This window comes from Tympanuchus pallidicinctus, unplaced genomic scaffold (genome assembly GCF_026119805.1).
Source record: "Tympanuchus pallidicinctus isolate F22 unplaced genomic scaffold, pur_lepc_1.0 scaffold4, whole genome shotgun sequence".
Classification (NCBI taxonomy): domain Eukaryota; kingdom Metazoa; phylum Chordata; class Aves; order Galliformes; family Phasianidae; genus Tympanuchus; species Tympanuchus pallidicinctus.
The window spans coordinates 41,821,336-41,832,445 of NW_026294758.1; the positions used below are offsets into that span (position 1 = coordinate 41,821,336).

Here is an 11,110-nt window from a genome sequence, read left to right on the forward strand (position 1 = left end):
CCTCCATCAAAAAGTACTCCATAGACAAATTTCTTTTAAGCAAAATGAATAAGACTCTTTTCTTGCAGTTTTGCTTAAGATGCTTTTTTTTTTTTTTTTTGGCTTCTAAGTTGCCTTCAATGAGACAAAAAAAAATTATATTTTTGTAGGTTAAGAATCCTTATAGATATTCACCAACTCTTCCATTAATTTATTATTTTAATATCAGAGTGGAGGATGGCGTGCTTTTGGGCTCTTTTAATCTTGCTGATGGAGATATCACTTTCTTAGAAATTCTTACTCTGAGTAAGGACTTTAGAAATTCCTACTTGTAAAAATTTTCATCAGCAATGAAAATTTCAAAGCTTTTTGCTTTTGGGCATTGGCCAACAAAGGCTGCAAATACTTTTAACCTGATCACAGGTATCATGGAACTGAGCTGGGCAGAGAAGAACTGATGTCACCATTAACCATATCAAGGATAATGGTGGTCTCCATGGCTAGTAGCAGTGTACTTCTGTCTTTAGCATGCAACAGTTTTTTAAACCTAAAATAATGTTTTTCATGGGTTGCTCTTTTTGCTGATCAATTCTGCTAGTCTCACTGGAAACTGAAACAATCAGACTGATGTAGGAAAAGGGAAGGGGAGAGGTCTAACTGCTAGCAACCTCAGGGGATTTGTTGGATGCCACTGATGCTCAGCCATGACATAGCATTTCCCTGCCCTGAGTCTTCCCCCTCCTTTAGAACATAGAAATCAATGAGAATGAGTGCTCTCTGAATACAAGCTTTCTACATCTCCCATTACCCATGTGATAGAAATCAGTTGATTTAGTATCCTTCACATTATCCAGGTAATCATGTTGTTTAGGGGACTATCACTCCTTGCTGTGATTGAATTTTGCCTATGTTTCCTAGATGTGATAGTATACAATAAGAAAAAGATCTCCTGAAAAATTAGCAAGTTTTTGATGGGCCATCCATGTATCCCAAACCTTCTTGTCAGTTCAGTTTCAGACTAGAAGTACTAAGAAAAATGATTTAATCTCAAGTGATAATTTTTTATGTCCTGGTTGGTTGGCATACAGCACAAATGATAGGCTTTAACATCCCATCCCAGGGGTAAAAAGGAGTAACAGGCACTGCCTTTTGTTTTAGCACCCATTAGCACAGAGTAAAAGATCTTAAATCTTTCAAGGTGAATTATTTTTGAAATATCTTCCTTTCCTTATCTGGGTCTGAAGTGATCTAAAGATTGTGCTGAAAAGGATGGGAGGTATTTTCATAGAGAGGTGAACATGCTAATACTTTCTCATTGTATATGTAATAAAGCTTCAAACAATCTTGAAGGTGTAGCCTAGCAGAGTGCTGGTGAAAAATGTCTACCTGCCTTGTAGGTATGCAGGCAAAAGGACAGATGAGCATCCTAGATGTTAGGGCATAAGTAACAACAGTGTTATCCGAAGCACACTTGACTCCCATTTTCTTTAACAATGCTATCTGTGGCCTATCCACAACAAATAAAGTTGTAGATGCTTTGGTACCAGCCTTGTAAGTCTGTTCAATTAGAGTTTGGTTTGTAAATAGCACTTTTGAGGTCCTCATGAGTCTTTGCATTCAAAACAAAATGAATAGTGTCAAGGTAGGAATTTTCCTTTAGAGCACATTTGCCCCTCTTCCCCCAACACTCACTTTCTTTCTTCAATTGTGTGAATGGAGAAAACCCAAAAGCTTCAATTTCAGGTCTGGCTCCTAAAGAAAACCAGTGTGGTTCATCTGTGGGCTAGGAATAGGGGTTTGAATTGGCATAGACTTGTGGGTGCTTTGGGGCTGGAGCACACACAGCTGTGGGTTCCAGATGCTTGCTATCCTGTATTAATGTGGCTTGTCTGTGAAACCATGGCACCCGCAAGACTATACAAAGGTCCACGCCTGTGGTGGTTTGGGAACTACTCCCAGAGAGAGAAATTTCAGTTCTTACAGAGTTAGAAAGAATTTAAAGACATCCAGCAAAGAAAGGCTGAAATAGCATGAGATTCTGCTTAAGAGCTTCATTTTAACAGAGATTCAGTCAATTTTATAAATGAAAAGTTCAGACTCTTCATAAGTAGCATTTTGGTGGTTTGCAGATGAAAGAAGGAAATAGCATTTTTTTGTCCTGTAATATTCTTAGTTTTACGGGAGCCCGACCTGTTTATGTTGCTTGCATTGCTGGCATAGCCAGTATGCAGATACTGTAGAAATGTGCTCTCAGTGTTTATATGTAGTTACTGTCTCTCTATGTGCTATAGTAGCAGCACAGAGAACGCCTGTTCTGTGGAGTGGGAAGGAAGAAGTGCATATCCTTTTTTTCCAAACGTGCTGAACGTTCTCAGGTGTCTTTAAGGATGGCACGTTTTCCACAGCTTTTGAAAACAAAGCTGAGTTGTTTTTTTGTTGTTGTTGTTGTTTTGTTTTTTTCCTAAAAGTGTGAATGAATTAAGAATATTAATAATTCTTTTTTTGTTGTTTTATGCTGAAGTGACTTGTTAAAAGTTTAACCAAACTATACTCTCAGGCATTACATTTAAAAGAACAGGAAAATTTTTAGTTCACTTTTTATCACAAGCTCTGTGCCTGCAATCTTGTGATTTAATAAAGAAATGTCTTTGTATAGTATCTTTTACTTAAACTTTATCTCCAAAACACTGTGTGGAGTTAATAAAATTAAAAAGTTTTTTTTTATTATTATTATTTTTACTAGAACTTAAGAGACATAGACATGAGAACAAAGACATATTGTTTCCAGATGAAGGCTGAAAATAGATGGAGAAGGAGGGAGAGCTGTGCAGCAGGGTGGTTCCAGATGGCAGGCATTGCAGAGGAGGTTCCTGCAACCATGTTGGCCAGAGTGTACAAAGGGACAGTAAAGAAGCCTGATACCAAGCAGAGGATGCTAAAGGACAGAGTAACAAAAGTAGTGTTGAAAGAAAGATTTTTGAAGTGAGGAACTCTCCATTTTTTAACTGAATAGAGAGAGCCAGGTTTGTTTGTGTGCAATGAGGGTATGTCAGTGGAGAACTTGTCATAAAAATTGAATTTTACTGATGCTCTGTGCTCAGCAGGTAAAAAGGTGTCTTACTTTTTGCATGTTTCCAAACAAAGTAGTAGCTTGTAAGTATTTAAAAGTTTATTGAGTCTTATTGCACTTCTGAGTATCTTATAAATTATTTAATTGTCTGATGGATATGTGGCTCCCTAACTATAGGGGATGAAATATACACTGTTCCTCTAATACACTGGAGGGAGACCTGTTTATAAAGTATTTAGTATTGGTTTTATAATGCACTGTTGTCAACAGGAGACCACGAAGCTCAAAGATCAATCTTGTTTTGGCCCACAGTATTAATGCTGCTTTATGAAACTCTGTGACAGGTCACTTAGACAACAGCTCTTAATGAAAGGACTTTGTGCCAGTGTGTGGTTGTGTGACTGTCTGTTAGGAAGGCGTGCTTTACTTGCTGCCAAGGCTGCAGATGAATCTCTTTGTCCAAGTCCCTGAGGTGACTTTGTGGCTGCTGCTGCTGCTGGACAGGTGATGGAGCTCATCATTTCCCCGTCCTCTAGAGAGAAGTGAGACAGAGACTGCTGAGTTCTTGCTAATGCAGCTTTTGCTAATTGTCCAGAGAGCTAGTTGGACACTGGGCAGTGCAGGCGATTCTGTGTGCCTTGTTTGAGTAAGTAATTATAAAAACATAGCTGCTCTTAATTCAGTCTTGTATTTGTGTGTGAGCTGTCTTTTCAGCCATCTAAAATTCAGCTACTCTATTTAAAAAATTGGATTTTTAGGTCAGTTTAGTTATTTAATTATGACTGACTTACGTTTCAGACACCAAATAATTGTTACTAGCAATTGGTACAATATATTATATTATCAAATAATTAGATCATCAGCTTAGCTAGCCTGGACTTAAACCCTTTAGGCTTTTGTAGGATCCAAAGGCATTGCTTGTTACCGAGACAGTTTCTAAAAGGATGAGAGTAATGAAATTAACTACCAGAGGATGAATGGTTTTGTAAAAATCTTGTACAAAACTAGTGTTCAACAGACAATTTCCAAGATTTTAGGATGCTTTTCAGAAATGAACAGCAGAACTCACTAAAAGTATATTAAAAATATAAACCCTGCTTAACCCCAGAAAATCAATAACTGAAAGATGTAATACGTCAGTACACATGTATAATGGTATAGCAGTAATCCATGAATTTGCTAATATGTTGTGTTTTTTTAGATCAAAGTATTTAAATTCTCTTTCTCAGTGACTGACACAAATTGGGATGTTGCAGTGTTATTTGAGCAGCTGCTGTGAGTTTGTAGCTATTTCTGTTGAATCATGAACTTTCAGCAACACAACTGATTTTGAAATACATTGTTTTAAAAATTAAATAATTTCTTCTTGTATTCTGTATCTTCCGGTATTATACGAGATGTCAGATACCCAGTGCCCTTTGACATTCCTTGTGTCACGCTGTTCAGGATAAAAACATACAGGCATTTCATTAGATACATGGTCTGAATCAAAGTCCCTTAGCGTCTTTGGAGCTTGCTGTATCTGCTACGCTTTGAATCAAATTCTAGTACCTTAACATGCCCAGCTTTTACCTTTTGGTAGAGTTAGCTTGTTTTTTTTGTGTGTGTGTCAAGAAGGACACTGCAGCAAACAGTGATGAAGACTGGGTGTGAAACTGTGCCACATGTGTGGAACCAGCTGCCTTGATTACCTACCTGCAAATTAAGGGGTTTTGACCAAATTTTCAGTAGTTATGTAAAATACCTCCCCTGAGAACAGCATGAACTTTGAAGTTCAGTATATTACCCAAATATGTCTGACAGTTTTTACTAGTTAAATGCCATGATGATGTGTAGAATACATTTGAAACAGAAAGTGATTTACTTTAATGGGTACAATCAGCAAATTTCTATTACTTGGCATTAGACTGTGTGTTTTTACCAGGTTTTTATCAAGTTACCTGTTCTGATAGCCATCTAAAACCTCCATTTCAGTTGCATTTTATCATTTATATATCCATATCCTTTCCAATCACAATTGTTTGATTTTCTCTGTTTCATTTGTTTACTTTTCAGTTTCTGAATAGGAAAACTAGTAAATTTGATATTGCTCTCTTACAAAGCAGGTCAAGTAAGGTAGATGTGATTTCCCCTTAAAAGAAAAGGAGTTATAGGTAACCTGAACTCCTCAGACTGATTGGTTTAAATAACAAACTAACGCACACAACAAAAAAAGGGTAACCTGAACTCCTCAGACTGATTGGTTTAAATAACAAACTAAAGCACACAACAAAAGAAGAGAAGAAAACAAAAGCATGTATTTTTCATTGCCCACTGCTGATAAGAATTTTAATGTGTATAATATCCTCTGTGTTCGTGTGTTCATCCCCAGATCTGAAACGGTGCATTGCTGCCAACATTCACACTGTGATCATGTTAAATACTGAAGGATAGCATGTATAGATGGCAGTAACTTGTGTCCATGCTTAGTTTATACACATATATATAAATTATATATATCTATATATATATATAATTTTTTTCCCCTGGAATTTGTTAAAACATAATAGCTGAATGACCAATGATCTCTGCTTGATGAGATTTTTATCTGCAAGTCATAGGTCACCTTTATTTTTGCTAGTGTTCTATCAGAGCAGTCCTTGTAAGGGTTTTATGGTATGGGTTGCTGATAGCCACTTTGGATAGGATGCGATTAGAATCATTTGCAGTGTGACAGCTCGCTAGGAACTGAAGCTTTAGTAATGCATCTGTACACTTTTACACTCTTAATGAAAAGTCTTCACTGAGGATAAAAAATATGTTGTGTCACCTAATGCAAGGAAACACCAAGTATCTGTCTGAAGAAAAAAAGACAACCAACATAGAGTAGGCAAAGCTTGAAAATATTGAAGTGAAAATAAAAGCACTACTGATGCTGAAAAGTTCAGGCATGCTTTGATCTGAAGTTCTGGATAGTGGACAGTTTTCACTTGAACGTTCTTCCTTAAAAAGATATTTAAAATTCGGATTTGTACTTTTAGAATGGGTGTGAATTAGATGTGCGCATCAAAGCCAGAAACAAGTTCATTAATGCACAGTTCTACTGATAAGATAGAGAAGGATTCAGTAAGGACATTTGGAACACAGGAGGTAAAAGATACTCAGTCTCATTGTTGCGAGATGACATAATCAGTTCATCCTATGCATTCTGGTTATAGGTCAGAAGTTACCTATTAAAGCTCACACAAAAAATGTTTTACAAAGTAAAAATCACAGGTTTCAGAGAAAATAGAGTGCTGCCTTTTTTTTTTTTTTTCCTGTAGGTTATGGAAATTTGGGCGGACTATCTGTTCAGAGGAGGTTTCCTTTATTAATTCTCCCCCCACCTCCTTTTTTCATTTTAGACATCTGTTAACATTTCATAGAGTCTAACAGATGTTGTGGAGCAAGTCCCTTACATAATTCTTATGGAGAAGGAGATGATAAAGAATGACGTTTGCTTGGTACAATCACCACCTCACTGAACATGGCCATCTAACTGCTTTGCATAATTCTCAAGTATTAGATTATATTCCTAATAAAACAAACACAACTCTGTTGTCATCTATGATAAGGTGTAAGAATGATTGTTGTGGTCTCTGTGCTGTTGTAATGTCAAATGTTGTAATGTCAAAGAGAACGAAGAATACCTCTGTATTTCTTAAATCATAAACTTTTTTTTTGTAAATATGGGACACTTGGTTACAAAATGTCTTTAAAACCACTCAATTATAGGAGCTTGGTTATTTCAGCACAAGCAAGGGCTGATTGTCATGCGATGTGGAGGACCATTTTCATTATTTTGGCAAGAACAGGAACAGTTTTGTCCTGATGAGCTATTAGATGAATACCAGAGAGCGTCACATGAAAAACCACTGATCTTTAACCCAGCTATCTACTTAACCAAGCCTGGAAATGAATAGTGAATAAGGGAAGAGCAAAGGGCAGTTTACTGTCATTACAAATTATAGAAACTGTTAACATGCTGCAAAATGAACTCTAGGAATCACAGGTACTGTCCCGTAAGCCAGTCAAGGGTGCAGAGATTTAGGAACATGGGGTATGCAGATGGGAGGTCAACTTACTATGTATGTTGTGTGTACATATCTTTGGCACTGAAAACTGGAATACTTACATAAAAAGATGTGAAGACTTTCTGATCTTTTCCCTCATATCCTTAATGAATCTGTAGAGGGAACACCACATGCATGTGAAGGAACACTTCTTTAAAATAATCAATTGACAGTTATCATTAAAAAGAAATGTAAATACCAAATCAACAGAAATAATAAATAAAGCTGGGATTACTGTTTTATCTTCATTTTTTTTTTCCCCAGGAGTAGTCTGAAGGACACTGCTGCATGTACAGTTAATATAAACATTTATACTGAGCTCCTAGATGTTAGAAAAACAAATAGTGTAAAGATCAGTAACATTTTAAAATGATCAGTTATGGGAATTAATGCTTACAGGAAAACACCATTCTTTCTTGCCCTGCTAGTAGAATTGCATTGTCTCCCCACAGTCTTGTTAGCTCATACTAACTGAAATGCAAATTCTTTCCAACTAATTGGACCTCATTGAATGTACATGTACAGTACATAGTTATATGCCTGTAGATTTTTTTTTTACTAAATTCCTCAGTAATTATTTTCTTGATTAATATCTAAAGCAGAGACGTGGAACAAAAATCTCTTTAAAGAGTTTACATATTATTGAACATTAAAAAGATAGTAACTGTTGCATGTTTTAACAGCTTAATTAATAATACTGAATAATTGGAACAAAAAGAAGAAAATATTTTTTCGATGTTTAGTCATTTTGAACTGTTTTATTAACCCTCTGACTGAACTAATTAACACTTAAAGGAACGTAGTAATGGAACCTAGAAAAAATATGATGCATTTACATTGTTCAGCACATTCTTCTGAATAGGTTTTCCTATTGGCACTACCTGAGCTTTCTGCACTCACCTTTCCTAGCCTTTTGTGCCATGCGATGCACTTCTGTACTGTTAGTTTTAAGAGAAAAGGTGAAATCGGCAGGGCTGCTTTTTAAAAAAAAATCCACAAAACACACCTGTAATGTAATTGCCATTGATAGTAAATAGCAAGTTGAAAAGGAAAAAAAAAAACCAAAAACAAAACAGTCTTAATCTCACACACAGTTTACAAAACAGCTCAAATTCTCTAAAACACAAGCAGACAACTGCAATTGCACTGCGTTTTAAGTTCCATTAGGACCTGGATTCTGTAGCCACCTCTTCCGTTCAGCACCCGAGTATTCCCCTGAGCTGAAAATGTAAAATAATTTCACAGATCCTTTTATCTTTCAGCACAAATGCCATTGGATAGCAGTAAAATACTTGCAGAACATATTCCTGATTAAAAATCTATTGAAAATGAGATTTTCTTTAATGCTTTTAAAAGGATTTGTTTTAAATGCTGTTAGAGCCCTTACCTTGTCTGTCCTCTTTCTGATTCTCACATGAACCAGCCAAAAGGAAGAGAAAAAAATACTGTTCTACTCAGTTTGTGCCAAACTTGTGTACTAACAAGTAGTTCCCGTGCTTCCCACAGATGGTTTGAAGAATACTTCTGCCTCCAAAGGAGTTACAACAATAAACAGAGGGCAATAGATTGCAAAGGAAAGCAGTGTGTTCTGTGCCTGGATTCTGATTATTACAGTTTTTCTTAAATTTCTTCTCAGTTTTGTTTCTTTTTGTATTTCTTTCTCTTTTTCTTTCTTTCTTTCTTTTTTTTTTAATTTTCTTTTTCTGTTTGTTTGTTTTGGTTTGGTTTTGGTGTCCTTTTTCCCCACATATTGCTGTACACTCAGAGGAGGCTTATCCCACTGCTGTAGGAGGTGTTAATTCTGTTGTGTTTTTCTCCAGTGATTACTTTTTTATCTCCTTAGTAGCTTCTACTTTTCATGTCCCTGTTTGAAATTCAGTAAGTATTTGTTTTTTTGGATTTATATGCTGGCATTATTGTGCTAAACTAGGTGCTGTGTAAGCACCGTAAATTTAAGGATGACCAGAGCTGGAGTGGAACTGGCATACTGGATTTTGTTTCTATTCTCTGCAACGCTAGTTAGCAAGGGAGAAGTATCTCTTTCTTTAAAATGTTCTTGGGCTGTGATGTAGAAGTCATGCGTTTGACGATGAAGTGGTGGTTCTGCTTTGATACGACAATCTGAATGTGCTTAGATTTCTTGTAAGGTTGTAGCATTCCGGCCAAGATTTCTGCTTGGAAAGACCAGATTTGGATGTATTAGCTAGTCAGCCTAATAACCCTGTACAGACTGTATTGATTTTCTAGGAGAGAGTTTATGAACTAAATAAACTTGGAGTTGGTGTCTTAATAAACTGCTTCTCTCAGTCTGTCACATTTAGTTACAGAGCTCCGCAGTTTAGGGGAAAAAAAGGCTAATTCTGTTACAGATTGTTCACAGCAGGGTCTCCAAATTAGCCCTTTGTTTTGTAATGCCACCTTGCTTGGGCTCGCTTTGAGCACATTTCTCAGTTTTACCCTAATGAGTTGCAACACTGATAATGTGGCTGATGATCTTTCATTGATTTCACTATCACTTGCTTGTCTGGTAATTGATCCGTTGCTGAGCCTCTAGTTAATTATATCGGCTTTGACATGGCCCGGTCCACCGGGAATTTCAAGTCTTGCAGAATAACAGTTTTAATAAAAGAGTCTATTACTGCAGGTGCTTGCTGCTGCATGCCAGTTGATTTTGTGTGTGCGTGCGCATGTGTGCGCGTGTGCATGCGTGTGCGTGTGCAGGTGCTGGGTTTTTTTTCATTCTCTGGGAGAGGAGAGGACTGCAGGACAGGAAAAAGACTGGGGGGGTGAGAGGTGGAGAGAAAGGCGGCGAGCAGGAGCGCGCGAGAGATGCAGGAGGGAGAAGAGAGGAGGAAGCTCGCTATTGACAGTGTCCTTAAGCCTCCCACAAATAACAGCCATTAGTGGGAAGGTCAGGAGCTGAGCATGCAGCTTGACTCAGGCACTGAGTGCCACTTCAGAAATGAAGAGGCTGGCAAATTTTAGAGGGAGTTTAAGGGGCTAATAGCTATCTGTGAAGGTACAGCCACTGTTGGTACAATTGACTCCTAAATGTCATTCTCCCCTCCCCGGCAGAGAATATTTATATTGACCACAGGTGGACTTAATATATTTTAAGGCAACAGTTCTTGGGGTTCTTGCTTTTTTTCCTTCTTGGATATTGAATTTGCTGCTTTTGAGACTTTTTTTTGTACTTAATGGTGCTGAACTGGAGGAAAGTTTAACAGAAAAGCTTTCAAGAGATGTAGGGTCTAGAGGGGAAGGCACATTTGTGTCAACATAGTGTACATCTTCTCATCTTTTCTCATTGCACACTAATGACACAAAGCTGCCACTGAAGCTCTCTTCTGTTTCTTTTGTTGTTTCGGAGAGTGAGGTTTATTGTTATTCCCGAGTTAAGAAAAAAGCAGTGAGTGGTACATTTGTCCTCCTAAATTTGTAGATTTTATTAGAAGATGAATGCTCCTAACGTTGGAAAGGATAGCTTTTTTTTTTTTTTTTTTTTTTTTTTTTTTTTGGTTAATACTTCAAGCATTTTTTATTTTCTTCTGTGAGATTGCAGATTTTCATTTCATAATTCCGAAGTTTGTTTGCAGAGTTATGATTTCTTGTCTGTGTGTAAAGGATGGAGTGGGTAAGGCAATTTTTCCAATAAGATTTGCTTAATAAGAGCTGTTGTAATTAAAAACAGTGTAGTAGCTGTATTATTTATCCTGGTATGTCATAGTGTGCCTTAAGTACAGAAGGATCTTAAAGGAAAAGCGTTGTTTCTTCCGCATTACTTTTTAACTGTGTGGGACTGGCTTCTTCTCTGCTGTGATTCATTTCTTTGTTCTTTACGGTTTGAAAGGTGTATTGTATCTGCTTCAACCAGCTACTTAAAAAAAAAACACGCACACAAAAAAACCCAAAAAACTACTTTTGATCTTTTGGGGGAGGGGAGGAAAGGGTTAGATTTTTCATTTTTTTT

General features: G+C 36.9%; 1 protein-coding gene across 3 annotated transcripts in view; it reads left to right on the top strand.

Moving 5' to 3' along the window:
- The window catches only part of BNC2 (basonuclin 2), a 364,120-nt gene that overhangs the window by 91,451 nt on the left and 261,559 nt on the right, over positions 1-11,110 (top strand). The window lies entirely within an intron of this gene.